The sequence below is a fragment of the Carcharodon carcharias genome, chromosome 11, assembly GCF_017639515.1.
Source record: "Carcharodon carcharias isolate sCarCar2 chromosome 11, sCarCar2.pri, whole genome shotgun sequence".
Lineage (NCBI taxonomy): Eukaryota > Metazoa > Chordata > Chondrichthyes > Lamniformes > Lamnidae > Carcharodon > Carcharodon carcharias.
The window spans coordinates 46,832,666-46,850,483 of NC_054477.1; the positions used below are offsets into that span (position 1 = coordinate 46,832,666).

At 44.1% G+C, this 17,818-nt stretch overlaps 1 protein-coding gene across 1 annotated transcript in view; it reads right to left on the reverse strand.

Moving 5' to 3' along the window:
• The window catches only part of LOC121284085 (microtubule-associated tumor suppressor candidate 2-like), a 397,712-nt gene extending 380,178 nt beyond the window's left edge, over positions 1 to 17,534 (reverse strand). The window contains exon 1 of the mRNA XM_041199139.1: positions 17,510 to 17,534. The gene's annotated coding sequence lies outside the window, so the exon portion shown is untranslated. The remainder of the gene's footprint in view (positions 1 to 17,509) is intronic.
• Positions 17,535 to 17,818: the final 284 nt, after the last annotated feature.

Consider the following 17,818-nt stretch of genomic DNA (forward strand, 5'->3'; position numbering starts at 1 on the left):
AAAAGTAATCCTTTGAGATTAATATTGACCTTTTGCTCATTCCACAAAAAATATTTTGCAGACATGAATGTGATTGTATAACTTATAGGGAACAGTTCCCATTCAGCAGTATGATAGAACTGCACTGATCTATCATCAGTTGCATTTCTCCCAAGTCATACATATCTAGTTGTCACCATAAGATGCAAAATGGATTGGTTTTGAAACATTCAGTTACCATAACCATTTTTAGGCTCATTATGACACTTTCAAATTTCCATGTAAAACTGACCCTGCCTGAACTCAGTACAAGAAGGGAAGGAGGTCCACAGTTTCGCAGAGCCCAAGATATGTATGCGCACTAAGATATGATTCATATCACACTATGAATGTATATATTATCTGCATTAGACATACTGATATTAGTGAAGATGCAGTATATGACTGAAAACGCGTGACCTATTTTCCAACATACCAATGAGTGCTCTCAGTGACGACAGAACTCCAAAACATATACCCGTGTTAAAAAATACATGCCCTAAATTTCCATGTGGCGAATTACACTGCTTTGAGAAAGAGTTTCACCTGCTGATGCTGTAAAGAGGTATTTCTATAAGAATTCCCTACGATTTTGCATAGTCATTGGAGTGGTAATTGCTTTAAAACATGTGTAAAACAGGTTTGTCCTGGGTGCACAGAAATTAAGAGTGCAGCTTTTAAAAAACTAGTCTGGCTGAAGATTGCAGCAGGGGGTTGGTAGAACAGCAGTTAAGTAAGGAACAGTGCTCCAATCTTCACTATCAACTAGCTTGACTGCATTTCTCGTTACTGTTTTGTGCCACAATATGGTATTTGTTGTAACTTTGATGGAATCTTGGCTTCAACTGGGGCAGCACTGAATGAATAGAGCAAAAAGGAAAGAGTGATAGCTTTACTGAGGTCACAGTTGTAGAATGAGGTTTTTAAAAAATTCTATTCATTTTTAGAATGTAGGTATAATTTATTGTCCATTATTATTTACCCTGAGTAGGTACTCAAGGACCTTTTTTGTGGACCTGGTACCCATATAAGGTCTTTGATACAACTGAGTGCCCATATAAAACGATGATCTAGAAGAAACATTAAAATGGTAAAGAAACAAAAAAAAAGCTTTGACACACAAATTTTCTCAAGATCACAGGTAAAAGGTAAATCCCACAAATAGTACATTATATAATCTACAGTGAATCATGTAAATGCAGATCAATTAAACACCTAAAATTAGTTGAGCTGAAACTTTGAAGCTTGATTTTTTTCCAACTGATTGTATCACAGTAAAACACACATTGCATTTGACAGAGAGATTTTGGTCTCAATGTTTCATGGACTGCAATCTGGTCACTTATGGCAGAATTACACCTGCTGGTGTCCTCCAATTGTTGCTCTGTCAGAAATGTGGGGTCAAATGATGGGGAACCTAATTTGTCTGGGGTTGGCAAGCTACCCACCCACCTCCAGGAAAACCCAACACCACCCCTTTTAAATGTCCTCAAGATTCTCCAATAATGCAAGCCCAGTCTGGATCCCTCATGTGAGGGCCACATGTACCCTTAAGGAGGTTGGTACACTTCTTCTCCTTTGGCATACCTTTTGTCAGGCTCTTGTAAGACTGAGAATTTTGAACCTCCAATTTGGTGAAAGGGTCCATGCCCTCAACCCTATCTCTATTAATGCGAGTCTTCTTGTAAGCAGAAACCTCCATGCAATTTCACAATTTGGCGCACCTGGATACTGGCGGAGATTATATCTGTTCCAGCATATTCCCATCAAAGTTATATGTGGTAAAGTGGAGTGCTATGTACCTTTAAGAGAATGTAGTTAGTTGATCATGTGACTGTGTTGACCAATCGCTCCACACAGGGGCTTCTTGGATAACTAAGTCTAGAGCAGGAGGTGATTGAAAAAGTACACAGGGTGTTAGTGCTCTGTTTTTAGTTCGAATAAACTACCAGTGTTTGTCCAGTTAATCAGTCTCTCTGCCTGTATCATTTCAAGCACCAACTGATGTGTTAATATCAAGGGCGCAGCTAGCGTTCACTGGACAAAGCAAACCTGATAACCAAAAACATAAAATTAAAGCTGGAATCTGCTCAAGCCACTGAGTAATTTCAAGGCTACTGTGCTTCTGATTCAAAACAGGTCAGTGGCAAAGAGGTAAGTGATTAAATATGATTAACTGCTGGGAGCCGCAGACTTAGAAGCAGCACGTGTAAGGCAACATGGGATCATCACCAACATAAAATGATGTGGCATGTCAGAAGTGATTAGCCTAAAATGTAAAAAATATAAATAATAAGGTCTAATCTTTGAATATTGTGGTGGGGTTAATTCCCACTTTTCCTTTGGTAAGGTTGAGAATGCACCACAAGAGACCTTTACAGGACATCTGGCCAGTCATCCAAACGATTTAACCCTCCTGCACACTGTACTATTACAGCAATATTTTGTACAAAAAAAAACAAGAAAACACTCATCTATGAAAAATCCTATATCTTATGGTTATTTAATTTTTATGATTATTCTAAATAGAAATAATTGAAAATTCTTTGTGGCAGCAATGGCTTTTGAGAACAAATAAAAATTGAACACTGCATTGAATATTATTTCATAAAGTCATAGGAGTCCAGGTACACAATTCATTAAAAGCTAGTGGCCCGATACAGACATCAATCAGAATGGTTGATTTTGATCACTGGCCCTTTTGTCAAGGGAACTGGAATACAATGGAAAGGAAAGCAAGTCATGCTACAGTTGTATAGAGCCTTGGTCAGACCCCATTTGGAGTATAGTGTTTAGTTTTGAGTACCTCACCTCAAGTAGAATATATTGGTCTTGGAGATGAAGCATATATTAGACTTATGGGGCAGAATTTTATGCCAGCAGGATTTTACAGTTCCGCCAAAGTCAATGGACTTCTGAACGGCTCGCTGCATTTTATGGCTCTGCCCCTGCCAAAATTGGGCCATAAAATTCAGCCCATAGAGTGAAACAATAGGGACAGGTTGCATGAACATTATTTCTATTTGTTTGAGTATAGAAGATTGAGGGTTGTCTGATTGAGGTGTTTAAAATGTAGATAATGAGAAGGTACTGCCTTTAGTGGGGGAATCCAGAATAAGGGAACATAATCAGAGCTAGGCCATTCAGGAGTAAAATCAGAAAGCACTTTTTCACATAGGAGGCAGCAGAACTCTCTTCTAAAGACTGTCAATGCTGGGATAATTGGAGCTTTCAGGACTGAGATAGATAGGTAGATTTTTGTCAAGTAGGGATATTGAGGGATATGGAGCAAAAGCTCAAAATGGAGTTGAGGTGCAGATCAATCATGACCCAACTGAATGGAGGAGCAGGTTCAAGGGGCTGAATGGCCTACTCCTATTTATAATGTTCCTAAAAGTGTGGCATTCCTGGAATTCCTCAATTGTTCAATATTTAATAGCTTTCGTGCTCTTAAAACCCAAGGTCATTTAATCATTTTTTTTTAGTCTTGTTGCTCATCTGCACCAATAGGTTTCGGCTATTCACCTTAGTTTATCAATTTTTAAAAAGACTAGAGTAATTTCTCCTCATTGTCACAACATCACTTTAATCATTGCATTTGTCCAAGGACTCTCAATTTAGTATGTATTACATACAATGCTGGAGAAAAATATACAGGGTAATATTATCTAGCAATAGATAGAGAATAATATAAACCTTACCAGAAATCATACAGAAATCTGGCAAATTAATAAAGATGTTACCAAAGATTTTTCTATTCCATTATTGCAAACTTTCTCATTCATTTACGTCTAGTGACCAACGTATCAAAGTCAACAAACAGCAACAGTGATTCTGGAATGAAACTGATTCAACAAATTGTACTAAGCATAAAAAAATGCTCCTGTCATCTTTCATTTTCACCATATTGCACATCCAATAAAAATGTGTTGCTGCTCATTCAGTGAAATTTATCCTCATTTGATGTTGAAAATAGTTTCTGCAAACAGATGTTTGTCAAGGTTTCTTGGGCACTCGATCAACATGGTGAATAAAAGTCTGCAGAGATCAAACCCAATCTGAATAAAATGCTGCTTCTTCAACTTGAAAGCACTGTTGGTTCTAACGGGCTTTCTTTCCTTTAACATTCAACAAAAATTTGCATCAGCTGATACAGAAATTCTGTCCACAGATGGTTATGATGAAGCACCTTGTCAATGGGCCAAATTTCAGGATCTATGGATAGTGTAATTGTGTTCTTCCACCACATGAACCCCCTTTGAGTGTCACTGAGGACTTAATTGTTTTGTTACTATAAAAAATAATCGGTTGGTTATAAACGAAAATGCAGTATAGTAAGATGAAAACGCTATCACCTAAAAATGGTGTTTGGTCAGCATCAAGAAAGTAGCAGCAAATTATTTTATTAAACTAGTGAATCTCAGGGCAGAATCATCCCAGATTTTCACTAAGTGCAGTAGCGGGCGTGAAAAATGACATTGTACCCACCGAGCACAATGGAGGATTTTCACTCCTTATCGCCCCCTTCCCAGCGCATCCTGCCTCACTAATAATGCATTCATGGAAAACATGCCGATTTGCTGGCGGGTGGCCTCCAATTTGCCCATGAAGCAGTTACCTCACAGCTTCCTCACTCCAGGTGCCGTATTTAAACTGCAGCTGCACGCACAGTTCTCAATACTGCAGTCCAGGACTGCTTCAGTGAAGACATGGCCCCAAAAGCCAAGATGATTGCAGCCCCCTATTCAGTGGCGCATCCCTGGAACGTCCTTTTGGACACCGTGCAGGCCCACTGCGATGTCCTGTACCCCAGCTCTAGCTGGAGGAAGTCCATCAATCTCATCGCTCTGGCTTGGGAGGCAGTGGCAGTGGTTGTCAGTGCCAACACTGCACACAAGAGGTCAGTCATCCAATGCAGAAAAAGGATAGATGATCTCAACCGCACCACCAGGATAAGTCAACCATCTCACCATGCACTCACAAGCCCATCACACATTCACTGGCATCTCAGTCACCACCAGCACTAGGGACATCACCACTCACTCTCTCACACACACCCTCACATCTCCATCTGGCTTTATCTTCTCTGAGGATCACCTCCCCACCCCACCCATGGCTCCACTCAGCACACACATATGTCTGGCATCCTTCTCATTTGGCCTTGCTCACAATCTCTCCATCTGTCTTTATACAGGACAAGATCGCGCACTATCAATGGCAGAGGTCCCAGGCCAGGGGTGGAGTGCTGGACATCAACGTCCTCACTCTGTTCGAGTGTCATGCATTGGAGCTGGCTGGAGAGGACGTGGACTGTTCCTATAGCAACATTGAGGTCGATGGCAATCATCCACCTGCACCACATCATCCCTCTTTCAACGCTACTCTAAGTAACGCAGTTGCCAAGCACGTTGCTAAGCACTAACAATCTCCATTTTCTTTCCTAGGCACATCTGCCATATCGCCCTCAAGCAACCTTGATCCCTACCCCAGCACCGAGAGCACCTCGGATGAGTACCCTGAGGGCAGCACTGTTGAAGACCCATCACCCTCCACCAGTTCGGATGAGACATAGGTGTAGAGCAGCCTCGGGACGACAATCTAGTGAGCACACAACACAATCTGTTCCACAGCAGGTGGCGGCAAGGACATCCAAGGTTGCTGGCACTCGGACGACTGCTGGAGGCAAGGAATCTGCTGATCACAGTCAAATGATGACCCTCTGGACTCGGTCCTCAATCAGTTGTTTGGAGCTGCAAAGAAAATTATGGCAACATCAGGAAGAGATGTCTGGTGCACTCCTCAGATTGCAAGGGGCGATGGAGGAGTCCATCCGTCTTCAGTCCGGGGTGATAGTGCTAACATGCAGATGCACCAATGTCACCAATGGCACGATGGCGGCCACCATGGAAACCTTGGTCGAGGACACTGGTCCTGCAATGCTGCACGGGCTGAACTCCGTTGCTCCATAGTTGACCTCCAACAGTGTCCACGCGAGAGGTGTGCTGGGCGGCTTGATCTCACTTTCTCAATCCCCTTCTCCTCAAGGAGTCAATCAGGGCTGTCCCATAGGAAGGAGGGCCAGCAGCTTGACACCCCAGGCCGATCCACCCAGGTGTTATAATGAGCAGTGTTTGTGTCACTCAGATGTAAAACCCTGGTTTCTGCACAAGATAAAGGCACGTGTCTCAGTCCAGGGCCTCTTCCCTGTGCAGTGTGTAACCTTCAGGCCAAAGTGATTGCCTGGCTTCACACTCACTGGACACATCAGTGAGGCCTGCACCTCGATGGTGCTTGTCATTGCTGTGAGAATATCATGGGCAGGTGTCACAGAGTTTTGTCATTCTCTTTGTCTGCTCTCAGCAGCTTTGAGGTGGGGTTAGCAGGTGTGACCGATGATGGTGTGGTCCTGAAGGGGAGAGGTGACGAAGGCTACCAAAGGATCAGGTGCACTTAAAGTTTCATGTCGTCATCATTGTCCTAGAAACTGGTGAGTATTAGGTCTCCCGCTGTATCTCCATGACATGAGCCTGAGCACTGAGGGTATTTGCGCTGCCATCAGCAACACAGGAGTCAAACATTCACAGTTGCAAGGTGAGGATGTCAGGACTATCCTCACTGCATCTCGTCATCATCCTCCATGAATCTTGCGGCTATGTGGGCCTCCCGAGTGTGCCTGCCTCGTCTGGCCAGTGCGATGGCCTCATCGCCAGCATCCTCACCTTTGAGGACCTCATCACGCTCATCCCCTTGGAGGAGAAGTGCAGATCTTCCATCTCCTCCCCAGCCAGGTCTTCCCCTCACTGCAGCGCCAGGTTGTGTAGCACGCAGCAAGCTACGATGATGCATGACACCCTCTGGGGACTTTATTGCTGTGCTCCACCAGACCTCTTGAAGCACTGGAAACTCATCTTCAAGATGCTAATCGTGTGCTCCACCAAAGTCCTGGTTGGGGCATGAGCCTCGTTATACTGTCTCTCTGCTGCAGTCTGAGGCTGCCGCAGGGGCGCCATCAGCCACGGCCTCTGCAGGTAGCCCTTGTCCCCAAGGAATCGGCCCTGAAGCTTCTGTGAACCCTGGAAGATGTCAGGGATCTGAGACCTACTGATGATGTAGGAGCCTTGGACAGTCCCTGGGAATTGTGTACATACCTGTAGGATGCATTTGTGGTGGTTGCACATCAGCTGAACATTCAGTGCATGGAAGCCCTTGCGGTTGACGTGGTTGACTGCTTGTTCCCATGGAGATCAAAGCGCCATGTGAGTGCAGCTGATGGCACCCTGCACCTGTGCAGAGCCAGAGATCACTGCAAATCCCAGCGCTCTTGCTTCCTGGCTTGACTGGTCCCAGGTGAAATGCACAAAGTTTTGTTCACAAAGATGACTTCCATGATCTCCTGCACAGGTCACCTGTGGAGCCCTGGAAAGAGCCACTAGCGTAAAAATCGAGCAACATAGTCATTTTCACAGCCACTGGCAGTGGATGCTCTCCAAGCCCCCATGGTGGCAAATCCTGCAGCAGGTTATGGGGGAGGTGATGGCGTAGTGGTATTGTCACGTAGCAGAGACCCAGTGTGTTGCTCTGAATACGGGTTCGAATCCTGCCACAACAGATGGTGGAATTTGAATTAAAAGTTTAAAGATGACCATGAAACCATTGTCGATCGCTGTAAAAACCCATTTGGTTCACTAATGCCCTTTAGGGAAGGAAATCTGTCATCCTTGCCTGATCTGGCCCACATCACTGTGGTTGACTCTTAAATGCCCTCTGAAGAAGGGCAATTAGGGATGGGCAATAAATGCTGGCCTAGCCAGTGACACCCACATCCCATGAATGAAAAAAAGGTGGCATATGTGACCAACCAATTCCCTAGACATGAGCAGTCTTCTGTGACACTGGTTCTCAGTCATCTGCAGAAATGCCAGGCACCATCTATAAACCCTGGGTCTAGCAAGGTGCCTATGACCGACAGCTTGCTGTGGATCTTCAGATACATGCGCAGCAGGCACTGCCATCCCTTCATCTCGAGAGAGGTGCTCCTCCCTTTGCCAAGCTAGGCCCCACCATCACATTCTTTCCTGTTCTGTTGTCCCCGAGAACGTACATTGATTTGCGGCCTGCGCCCAATGGGTGAAACGTTCTGGAGCATTTGGTGGCACATTCATGCTTTTGCTTTGCTTGAATGGGCAGAAATGCTTCAGGGATCCAACTCCAAGCAGCTCACTGTAGCTGCTGCTGAATGGTCTCAGCTGCAGAAGATGCTCACTTTTTGCAAGCTTTTCCAAGTGCATGGCCACTTCCCTCACCCTCCCCCCCTCTTCCCTCCACCCCTACTTGGCATGTGCTTGGGTTCTTCCTTCAATCTGTGGTGCCTTGTCTCCCTCATGCCTGACCCCCATCCACACTGGAGCCCTTGCCCTGGCACCACACTGAAAGCTAGCTGGCAAAAATTGACTTACCTGTGCACACCAACCCCACCACCCCCAGCCCACCCCACACCCTGCAACGCACAGCACCTCTTCCTTGATGTCCTAGAGGTGATCCTTGTGAGCACTGCACAAGGTTGTCTGCACTCACTTCTGAGTTCCCTTCGAAGTTCAGCTCTCCAGGTGCAAGCCTTTTAAAGGCAGTCGTAAATCACACTGTTCTGATGTCACACCGAAGTGGGAGGTAAAGTTGATGTGCGGGGGCTGATTCTGCCATGCTTGCACAGTGATGAGATGCAAATGCAGTAAAAACAATTTTTGGCCTTCTCGCCATATTGTCTACTCACACTGTCAAACACACCCGCCACCAATGGGAGTGGAAAATCCCAGCCTCAGAGTAATTGGATGATTATCCTATCCTATAATAACAATAACAAAAGAGAGCTGTCAGTGCGAAAATAGCGGAAGAGGCTGAAATCCTGATTGAGATTTGCGCATGCACATTTCGCGGAGGAAGCTGCCCATATAAACCCACATCTGCCTCTGGTCATGTCTAATTTTGGTGACCCCAGTGTGTGAAATTGGATGTGCACAGATTAGGCCTGGTAGGAGTAGGTCTAAGCTTTGTGGAGTTGCTTTAGCGAGGTGAGGTACGCTTTTGTGGGGGTAGGGTACACTTTTGGATATGGCCCTGGAACATCTTTGGTTGAGGTCCGGTGCCCTTTTTGGGAGGTCATGTGTCAAATGGGTTTTTATGAATGACTTTAAAAAAAAAATTATGTCTACAATTGACACTTCAAACTTTATTTTATTTAATCTCAGCATGACTCCTGAGATCTGCCACTGGTGAATACTGAGTGAGTTGGCATGGTAGGTGTAAGAGCAAATGGTGATAGGTAGGGGCATGGGTTGACATGAGTTGGGACTAAGTTGGCATAGGGGCTATAAAGAGCCTTTGGGGGTGGATAGAGGGGCATAGGTTGGCATGGAGGTTATGAGGGGCCATGTGGGCAGGAACAGTGCATGAGGTGGCATGGGTTGGCACTGATGGGGCATGAGGAGTGTGTGGGGTATGAGGGGTGAGAGCTGGACGGCTTTTTTTTTGTTTTAGCATAGGAACAGTAGTAGGCCCTTCAGCCCGTCGAGCCTGCCCCACCATTTAATTAGATCATGGCTGAAGATCTACCTCAATGCCACTTTTCCGTAATATCTCCATATCTCTTGATGTCGCTAGTCTCTAGAAATCCATCTATTTCTGATTTGAACATGCTCAATAATTGAACTTCCATAGCGCTCTGGGGTAGAGAATTCCAAAGATTCACCACCCTCTGAGTGAAGAAATTCCTCCTCATCTTAGTCTTAAATGCCCTATCCCTTATCCTGAGATTATGTCCTCTTGTTTTAGACACACCAACAAGAGGAAACATTTTATCTACATTTGCCCTGTCATGTCCTGTAATAATTTTGTAAGTTTCAATGAGGACCCCCTCATTCTTCAAAACGTTAAGGAATACAGACCCAGTCTCCCCAATCTCTCCTCATAAAGCAATCGCGCCATCCCAGGGATTAATCTGGTGAACCTCCATTGCCCTCTCTCTATGGCAAATATACTTAAGAATGGGTACTTGCCTTTCTTAGCTGAGTCATAGAATATAAGAGCAGGGGAGGCTTTGTTGGAGCTGTATAGAATGCTAGTTAAGCCACAGCTGGAGTACTGTGTGCAGTCCTGGTCACCACACTATAAGAAGGATGTGACTGTACTGGAGAGGATACAAAGGAGATTCACCAGGATGTTACCTGGGCTGGGGTGTTTCAGCTATGAAGAGAGGCTGGATAGGCTAGGGTTGTTTTCCTTAGAGCAGAAAAGGCTAAGGGGTGACCTGATAGAGGTATACAAAATTAAGAAGGGCATAGATAGGAAGAAACTTTTTCCCTCAGCGGTAGTGTCAATAACCAGAGGGCATAGAGTTAAGTTAAGGGGCAGGAGGTTTAGGGGGAATTTGAGGAAAAGTTTTTTCACCAAGAGGGCGGTTGGAATCTGAAACAAACTGCCTGAGGAGGTGGTAGAGGCAGAAATCCTCACAACATTTACAAAGTATTTAGATGAGCACTTGAAATGCCACAGCATCCAAGGCTATGGGCCAAGTGCTGGAAAATGGGATTAGAATAGATAGGTGCTTGATGGCCGGCATGGACAAGATGGGCCGAAGGGCTGGCTTCTGTGTTATATAACTCTATGACTCTCCTTAGTTAGCAGACACAATATTCCAGGTGAGGTCTCACCAAGGCTCTATACAACTGTAGTAAGTCATCTTTACTCCTATACTCAAATTCCTCTGTGATGAAGGCCACATATCATTTGCCTTCCTAATTGCTTGCTGCACCTGCAAGCTAGGTTTTAATGACACATGAACAAGGACACCCAGGTCCCTTTGGATACCCAGACTTCCCAACCTCTGACCGTTTAAGGAATGTTCTGCCTTCCTGTTTTTTTCTACCAAAGTGAATAACTCCACATTTATTCACACCTGCCATGTTCTAGCCCATTCATTTAGCCTGTCCAAGTCCTCTTGAAGCCTCCTTGCATCCTCCTCACAACTTATGTTCCCACCCAGTTTGGTGTCATCAGCAAATCTGAAAATATAACACTTAGTCCCCACGTCCAAATTGTTTACATAGATCGTGAACAACTATGGATCTAGCACTGATCCTTGTGGCACCCCACTAGTAACAGCCTGCCATCCTGAGGATAATCCTTTTATTCCTACTCTCTGCTTTCTGTCTGTTAACCAATTCTCAATTCATACTAGTATATTTCCCCTAATCCCATGCACTCTAATTTTATTTACTAACCTCCTGTGTTGGACTTTATCAAAAGCCTTCTGAAAATCCAAATACACCACATCCACTGGTTCTACTTTATCAATGATACAAGTAATATCCTCAAAAAGTTCCAACAAGTTTGTCAAACATGATGTCCCATTCATAAATCTATGCTGATTCTGCCCAATTTTACCAAACTTTTCTAAATGTCCAGTTATCACATCCTTTATGATAGATTCTAACATTCTCCCTACTATTGACATCAAAGTAACAGGTCTGTAGTTCTCCATTCTCCCTCTTCCTCCCTTCTTAAATAGTGAGGTTACATTTGCTACTTTCCACTCTGCAGGAACCTTTGCAGAATCTATAGAATTTTGAAAGATAATGATAATTGCATCCGCTATCTCTCTAGCCACCTCCTTCAACAGTGGGAGTTTTAATGCTTTTTTATAAAATTTTAGACATAGTGCCAGAGCACAGAGGCAGGCCTTCTGTCCAGCCTGCCTCCACAGCTGGCAGCCTCTGCACTCATTCCGGGCACTGCAAGGCCGACTCCCAGAGAACCCCGACAGCCCAGAACAAAAATCTGGCTTTCTGGGGAACTTCCTTCGGGGTTGGGTCCGCAGACTGGGAAATGTCCTGACTCTGCCCTCCTGACTCAGGAGCGAAAATCCAGGCCTTGGTGTCAAAATTTGAAGATTAGTAGAAATCAAGTGAAAATTATTCTCTTCTTTTAAATATACTTTTTAAAGTATGACACAGAATTTTGCATGTGTGACCTAAGTATGATGAACATGTCTGAAAAATTTTATATTGATATAAATATACACAGCCTGTGTGATGATTTTTGACTTGGAAACAGTATCAACAGATAGGAAGTTAAGACAGAAGCCACTGGCCAAAACACAAAGGAGAGCAACAATAAGGAGAGCTGGAGGGTGAAGACAATCAGAACACAGATGAAGTCACATAGAGAGCTGCAGACAAAAGAGAGCTGCAACAGAGGGGAGAACAGAGAAGGCACATTTACAAGGAGCAGCGTGTGTGTAATATAGTTAAACAAGACAGAAACCTGAAGACGGGTCGGAATGGTTCAAGAATTGCACTAAGTGCAATAGCGGCATGAAAAACGTTTTACCCACCGGCTGCAATGGCGGGTTTTCATGCCGTATCATCCGCTTCCCACCTCATTAATAATGCAGGCACAGAAAACAGGCCGGCTCACTGGTGGGTTGCCTCTGAATCGCTCACCACACCGTTACTACACTGTTCCCTCACTCCGGGTGCCATATCTAAAATGCAGCCACACACACAGTTTTCAATGCTTGCAGCCCAGGATTGCTCCAGTGCAGACATGGCCCTGAAAGCCAGGAAGAGTTCAGTGACTCATCACTAGAATGCCTTTTGGAGGCCCACCGAGATGTCATCCACCCCCGCTCTGGCTACAGCAGGTCCAGCAATCTCACCACTCCAGCTTGGGAGGCGGTGGCCATGGTGGTCAATGACAATGCTACACAGGTTCCAGTGCAGAAAGAGGATGAATGAACTCATCCATGCCCAGGGTAAGGCAACCATCTGAACACTCGAAACTCACACACTCACAAGGCCATCACATATTCACTGGCATCTCACTCGCTGTCAGCTCAAGGGACGTCACCACTCATTCTCTTATACACACTCACCCTCACATCTCCATCTGGCCTCATGTCCTCTGGAGATCACTTCCTCAGCCCTCACCATCTTGAGGCCACTTGCATGGATCAACATGTGTCCCCACACACACCCTGGGATACCCCCCCTTCTCCAGTACAGCCCTCACCCTGCAGTCTCTTCCCTTGCCTGAGGCAACCTCTCCCCATTCCCCAAGCAAGCCCTAGTCCTGTAGCCGCTGAAAAATCACCTCTGCCTTATAGCTGGTCTGATAGGTAGAAACCTGTCCATGAGCCGTCCTAAAAATGATATGGTGCTGCCTGCGAAGCCTGGCACTGATGACCACGAGTACTGCATGAAGCAAGGTGGGCAAACAAACCAAAAGTCCCAAACGAATTGCAGTTTGCCAGGTGCATGTCGCTGATGTACAATTCGCTGATGTACCCGGATGATCCAGCGTGGAGGGATGATTCTGGCGAGCAGGGTTTATAACGAGATGCTAAAGTATTGAAATTAAGTTCTCGACATGCGGCAATGGGAAACGCAGCCCACCATTTATGGATGGAGTGGTCGATTGAGCTGCCGGTTGATGTGACTCGAAGGCTGAATTGATTGAGTGGAAAAGTGAGAAATCCTATGCATCAGAAGCCAAGTTAGATAACTGGAACTGCATGTGTTGCCACATGTCTGCAGGGAGTGATGTGAGTGCTTGTGGTTGTGTAAAATGTGTCTTTGTTGTATCTACTATTTAAAGCAACATTTACCTTTTTATTTGCCTGTTAATTCGTGTTTAATTAGCATTGGTTCTGTTGTGTTATAGTAAAAGTTACAAAAAGCAAAATCTTGATGGTAATTTCTTCATTTGGGGGTTCTTTGCTAAATATGGTTATTTTGGTTTGAGGTTCCCCAAGGGGATTGCAGCACTAGCTATTTAAGTGATAGTGTATTTGCAGTAATTTCCACTTTTTCTCCCCAGTACAACATAGGAATCATCTGTTATAAACAAGCACAATGTAAAATAACTGACATGAATTATAGAATACAATTGTATACAGCAAGTTTTGTTTTACCCGCCATTTCCACACACCATTTCCATAGATCAGTCTGCTCCCAGGCCCTAGTTCAAGCTACTAAGAAAAGTGCAAGAGTAATTTTTGTGCTGAGATTGCCCCTTATGTGAAAATATCTTCTGTCAGATTATTATACTCTTTGATGACCTGTCTGAGATTGATAAAGAATGCCAAATTCATTTCATGGGAGAGGAAGACTTTATAATTATGTGTATTAAAGGTATGAGAGTTACATTTGGAACAATGAATATCTGAGAATGAGGGCATGACTAATTTAATTGAAGGACTCATACGAGTTCATAAACCAAAGGGAATTCAATAGCTTAGAATTGTCATCTGAGCCTTGAGATTACATTACAGCCTTGTCATCACTCAAAAGACACAATATATATGGTTTTAATTGTAATGTGTGCAGTTTGCCTTGGTCAATTCTAATACTATCAGCATTTGATAGCATGGGGACCAACTGGCTGTGTAGGTTCCATGTCCTTGATGTACGGTATTTCAAAAACAAGTAAATGAACTATTTATGAAGAAATAATCTGCAGTTAATTAGCTGGGAAATTCTATGTCTGATACAAAAGGTTTTGCTCTCAACCAAAACAAACTCAGTGTACCATCATTCTTGCTAAGCATTTAGTTTATGCAGAAGTAAGAATGTAGATTGTGTTTAAGATTCATTACATGGTAATCTTTAACAATTAAAAATTAAAATAACAAGGGCAACTCAGCTGCTTGATAGTATCATAATACGGAATGGTTTGATATTAGAGTATTTAGCATAATATCATAAACAATATATCAATCCATTTAGCATCAACAACTTTTTTTATTTAGAATAATCCAGTTCACTGACGGGGGAATAACTAAAAGTCTCCCAAAATGTTCAAACATACATCAGAACATTGGGAAAGGGGAAAGTTCTGCACACGACTTTCCCTCCTGCATCCTTTATATACAGTATGGTGCCACCATGGTTGTTCTCAGTTATTTTCTGTTGCCTCTATAGTTCACCCACATCAATCTCAGTCTACCTGATTTTTTCATTGAATTAGTACACAGTAACGTAGTGCTTGATACTAGACTAATAATCCAGAGTTATGGACAAAGAATCCAGGGTACATAGGTCTAAATCTCAGTTTGAGGAACTGAATTAAGTTTAAGAGTATTTGGTTTTGGTACATTTCAGTAAAAAATGTCAGAAATGCACATCTGGTTCATGGATATCCTTTAGGGAAGGAAACATAAGAAATAGGAGCAGGTAAGGCCATTCAGCCCTTACAGTCTGCTTCTCCATTCAATAAAATCATAGCTGATCTTATGCTGCAACTCCACTTTCCCACACTTGGTACTTGGTACCCAAATATCTATCAATCTGTCTTGAATATACTCGACAACTGTGCATCCACAGCTCTCTGGGGTAGGGAATTCCAAAGCTTCACAACTTTCTGAGTAAGGGGTTTCTCCTCATTTTACTCTGAAATGGCTGACCCCTTATTCTGAGATTGTGATCCCTAGTTCTAGATTCCCCAGCCAGGGAAAACATCCTCCCAGCATTTACATTTCAAGCCCTTTAAGAATTTTGTATGTTTCAGTGAGATCACCTCTCATTCTTCAAATCTCTAAGAAATAAATGCCTAGTCTACTCAAACAACTCTCCTGTCCTTACCTGAGCTGACCTTAATCTCCAGTTCTAGATGCTCCTGAGGTGTTCTAGCAAGCCACTCAGTTTTATCAAGTAGTTACAATGGACCGCACATACGGCGGTGAGATTATAATGAGACGGAGGAGTTAACATACCCCAAGTCTGTTTTTGCTGAGCTTCAACTTTTAAGAAAGCTCACCATTACCTTCTCAGGGTAGCTAGGAATGGAAGGGGTCATCAATAGGGCTGTCAAGTGGTCCTTTCTTAGCAATAACCTGCTCATCAGTTTGGGTTCTGCCACGGCCACTCAGCTTCTGACCTCATTACAGCCTTGGTTCAAATATGGATGAAAGAGGTGAACTTCAGAGGTGAGGTGAGAGGACTGCCCTTGACATCAAGGCAGCATTTGACCGAGTGTGGCATGAAGGAACCCTCACAAATTGAAGTCAATGGGAATCGGGGAAAAATCTCCGCTGGTTGGAGTCATGCCTAGCACAAAGGAGGATGGTTGTGGTGGTTGGATGTCAATCATCTCAGTTCCAGGATATCACTGCAGGAGTTCCTCAAGATAGTGTCCTCAGCCCAACCATCTTCAGCTGCTTCACCAATAACCTTCCTTCCATCTTAAGGTGAGAAATAGGGATGTTTGCTGATGATTGCACAAAGTTCAGCACCATTTGCAACTCCTCAGATACTGAGGCAGTCCATGTCCAAATGCAGCAAGACCTGGACAATATCCAGGCTTGGGTGACAAGTGGCAAGTAATATTCACAGTATACAAGTACCAGGCAATGGCCATCTCCAATACGAGAGAATCTAAACATCTTTCCTTGACATTCAATGGCATTACCATTGCTGAATCCCTCACTATCAACATCCTGGGGGTACCATTGGCCAGAAACTGAATTGGACGAGCCATATAAAGTGCAGGTCAAAGGCTAATTCTGCAGTAACTCACCCCCTGACTCCCCGAAGCCTGTCAACCATCTACAAAGCACAAGTCAGGAGTGTGATGGATTACTCTCCACTCATCTGGATGAGTGCAGCTCCAACAACACTCAAGGAGCTCAACACCATCCAGGACAAAGCAGTCCACTTGATTGGCACCCCTTCCACAAACATTCACTACCATCTAGAAGGACAAGGGCTGCAGATACATGGGAACACCCCCACCTGGAAGTTCCCCTCCAAACCACACACCACCCTGACTTGGAAATATATCACCGTTTTTTCACTGTCGCTGGGTCAAAATCCTGGAACCCCCCCCCCCTAACAGCACCGTGGGTGTGCCTACACACAGTAACTGTAGCCGTTCAAGGAGGCAGCTCACCATCACCTTCTCAAGGGCAATTAGCGATGGGCATTAAATGCTGGGCTAGCCAGCGACGCCCATGTCCCTTAAATGATAAATGCCTCCCATGCCAGCTTTACCAACATCCTGAATCTAAAAAGAAAACCGGTTACTAATGTTTGAAGATTTAGACATTGGAATGAGCTACTGTGGAATACTTTTTACACTGAACAGACACTGCCAATTCTTCCCTTGCCACAAAACACAAGCACAAGATACACATTGAACATTTTCAGATTTACCACTTTTTATGAGAAAGCACATCCTCCCTGTACTGCCTCCAGTCTTCCAGTCACTCAGCTATCCTTAATCTGTGGCAGAGAGAGAGGGGGTGGACAAACTCTCCTAGGCTTGTGTTAATCTCATTATCAGCCGGCTTCTAGGAAGCATGAGAGATTAGTCTGGAGAACACTATCTATTTCTCTCTCTCCTCTCTGTGCAAAAGTGCATCAGCTTCACATCTTGCAGCATCAACATGGTTGAGAACAACATATGTACGTGACAGAATAGAACTGCAGACCTTACTTACGGATGTGCTTCATGTCTTTGTTTCCATATTCTGCTACTGTACAGCTGCCACAGGAGCCACTTCTTGTAAGACTATTTCCTTAATTTTAACTCTAGGTGAGCTCGGAGGTGGGGAGTCCATTTTATTTCAGTGAAAATCGGATATTTTAATTCCTTGGTCTCTTTATAATATCACCAATGTATTTTCCACCGAGTTAGCTGTTAATATAAAAACTGGTAACTTCAGGATGTGATGGGGAAGTAAGATTTTTCTAATTTTAACTGTTAATCTGCTCCATTTCTGTCATGAAGAGAGGGTTAAACCCAGTCC